Here is a 3,821-nt window from a genome sequence, read left to right as displayed (position 1 = left end):
GTACTTGGATTTGATATACCGGTAGGAAAATAGTTGACAGAACTATTCAACAACATGGGTGAAAACAAGGAAAAGAATATCTATGAATACTTTCAAGCACTTAAGGCCAAAATGAAGAAGAGAATCAGATTATCACAGAAGATTGTTGACAAGTACAAGGATGATATATGTTTTGTAATAAAAAAGGATGAGATCTGGATGGAAGCAGTCATCCCAAGAACAATCTGGGTAACAGAGATGGGTTATGAGACCAATGATAATATAATTGAGACTTATGCTAAAACACTTCTGGAAGCACCAAATGAACCAAAGGAAGAAGTATTTGGTAGTGCTGAGACCATAGAAAAACAAATTCAATCTAAGAAGAGAGTGAAAAAGGTTGAGGTAGTTGTGAGAAGAGGTTCTAGACAGGCAAAGGCTATTAAAGAAGATGTATTAAAGCAAACCGATATCACTGAGGATGAGTTAGGAACTCTACAGCCTGAGACTCAACTATCACCGGTAGGCACTTTTTCGGAGAGTGACATGTCTGCAGCTTTCAAAAGAGTTGTAAGGAAAAGAGATCCTTCACCGGCAACCACACCCTCACCTACGAGAACTAGACAGAAACAACAAGCAGTGAGATCTCTGGTTAAAAAGACTACACCAAAGAAGAAACTGACACCCAAGAAGAAGAAGAGAACAAAACAAAACTTGGCCCCTCTTGACATATTGCTAAATGAAATTACAGAGGAAGGGAAACTCAAAAACATAGGAAAGGTCTATGACACTTTGACAGCAAATGAAAAAGAACAAGTGGAAAACAGTGTTATTTTGCACATGGACATGTACAAATTTTTTTTGATGGAAGTGATAGATGAAGTACCAGATGAACTGTTCAAAAGACTGGAAGCTAGAAGACAAGCTATTATAGAGCTTGATAAGAAAATCAAAATTGAAAAATTACTAGCTGTTTATCCACTAAACTTACCTAAGGAGATAGATGATTTAATTGCAGAAGCCAATCGGTCAGTATTCTCTACTGCACACCGGCATATTGCTTTAATGGTTGGAAGAGTTAATCAGGTAACTGAAGAAACAGAAAATGCATGGGACATATTTCTTGTTGAGAAAGAAAAATAGGAAGAATACAGGAACTCCAAACCAATAAAGGTATATCAGAAGGAGAGAGACAAGGGTAAAAGAAAGGTTGGTGGACCTCCGAGTATCAAAGTTAAAGATAACTTATCCCCACCGCCTCAAATTACATCAGCGATAAAAACTACTGAAGATCAACCGATAGATGAGAGTATGGACATAAAGGATACTAATCCTAATCCCGAGGTACTATACATATTTGATGTTGATACACAAAAGGTCAACATTGTGATAGATAAAGATACAACTGGTAAAATAGACATGGCTAGTGAGCCACCGGTAATTGAACAAAATGATCAAACACAAGAGAAACCGACAGTTGATAACATAGAGCAACAACCAGAGAAACAGGCAGAGCAAAAGGCTCCGGAACAAGAACAGGTACAGGAACAGAGTCACGAGGAAACAATACAACCGACAATAGGAGAAGTACACAAACCATTGCTTAAGGAAATGCAAACACAAACAAGCCTACCAGAGGTCACAACAAGCTTGGTTACTTCCTCCACTGGCGGAATTCAGAATGTTGGTTCCTCCTCAGCAGGCCACAAATCAACAAATGTAATTGAAGTACTCTTAGATTCAATCAAAAGGATAACACATTGTAGTTCACAGGCTTATAAAGCTATAGATGATACAATCCCAATTTTGAAGGTAATAGCTCCTAACTGTAACATAGACAATAAGGATTCTTTAGGACAACTTGATACTTTGTGTTAATACATCACTAAGAACACAATGACTATTGAGCAAATAAAGGAAGAGACTTTGAAGAATAAGGTAGAAATTGAAAAGCAAAAATTCTTTGAAGATCAGATAAAGAAGTGTACTAGGGAATTTGACACACTTCTACCGGAACTATGTAACTTATTGAAAGAATACAAAACTCTGTACAAAGACACCTGCAAGACAAACTTTTTGACAGTAGACATAGATAAGAAAACGAGCAAGGCACATGATGAAATCAATAAACTTGCTGATAATTTTGTTAACTCACCTGATACATTATCAGTTTTTGAGCAAAGGATAACAAATTTTGAGGAAGAGTTACTTAAACTAGGAAGAGAAAAGGAGAGAATAGTGGATAAGGCAAATAATTTGAGACTAAAATTGAGTCCAAGATTGGACTATCTAGCATCATTACGAAAGGAAATATCTGAGGCACTGGTACAGGGACAGAAAATACCGGCAAAGCATATGCAGCACCTCACCGGTACAATTAAAAGAACAGAGACAACAATAAAGGACAACAAGAAGTTTATGGAGAATATAAACTTGATTTTGGCGGATCTATTTCAAATTGTAACTACCCAGTTACAAGGTTGAGACTACAACTCTACTAACATCTTGACAACCTTTGTCATTGATGCCAAAAGGGGAGTAGTAGTATGAGAAAATAACTGGCAAAAGACTTATCTACTCAGGGGGAGTTCTTATATTTTTGGTAACATATTTTTGGATTACAGTTTTGGATACACTTTTGAATTTTCTCATGAGTGTTGCCATCAATGCCAAAGGGGAGATTGTTGGCATATGCACACTCCAATGAGACATTGTAGGTGATTGAAGGTTTTGTCATTGATGACAACCTTACAATCCTATGGCACCGACAAGATAGTTCACCGACATCAACAGATCACACTCTACATCGGCACTCAGACCACCGACACCTCAGAGAAAGGAAGAATACCGGCACAGAGGCCAACATGATTTTTGATATATTATATTTTGTTTATTATTGTAAAAACTTTGTAAGCCGACTTGGCAAATTGTAAAATGACTCATATATAAGAGAGATCATTGTAGACATTTTGTAAGAGACAAGAAAAAGATATTAGGTAGACCTATTATGCGAAATATAGGTTAAAGGTTTTATGTAAAGAACAGAGCAGAAATCAGTACTGGATCTGACATTATAGATGCTATTGTAAAGTAGTACAAGATATTGGATTTTTATAATCCACATTGTAAGTTAGTGAGACTTCCCATTGAATAGTGAGCTCTAGGCAGTTGGCCTTCCTGCTTGTGCAGGCCCCTCTTGTAAGTAATATTCTCTTATTGGCTAGTAAGTGAATATTGTGGGTCACAAATCCCACCGAGATTTTTCCCACATCAGGTTTCCTTGTTAAATCCTTGTGTCATGGTGTGCTTTTCATGTGGATGATTTTAATTCTATTTATTGCATTATTTCTTACATACCGATACACTATTATAATATGTTCTACATGTTTTAAGTTAAGAAATTCTACTCACGGGTTAGATAGTGATTCACCCCCCCTCTCAGTATATGTGGAAATCCTAACAAAGCTCATTAATAAATTTCACATGTACCAATAGCCAATCATTTTTTAAATCTTTTTTGACCCTTTTTAATCCATAATTGACCCATTTGTGCACCACTACTAGGACATTTGAACACAACTACTAGGGCATTTGAACACAACTACTAGCAATTTTGAGTTGATGGTTATTGGAACATCTTTGAGTAGGTACTGGGTGACACTTTGAAATGTGTACTTTTTGACCCTTGTGCACACATTTGATCCCACAACATGTATTATTACTACCTAGAAGCGAGAACCTTAGTTAAATTGCATACAAAGACAAAAAAAAATTGTCAAAATTTGATGTACGATTTAAAAGTTCTAACTACGCAATGTTAGTTATACACTAAAGGTGCTCTT

Source organism: Cryptomeria japonica, chromosome 7, assembly GCF_030272615.1.
Source record: "Cryptomeria japonica chromosome 7, Sugi_1.0, whole genome shotgun sequence".
NCBI classification, from domain to species: domain Eukaryota; kingdom Viridiplantae; phylum Streptophyta; class Pinopsida; order Cupressales; family Cupressaceae; genus Cryptomeria; species Cryptomeria japonica.
This window is presented reverse-complemented; position numbering follows the sequence as displayed.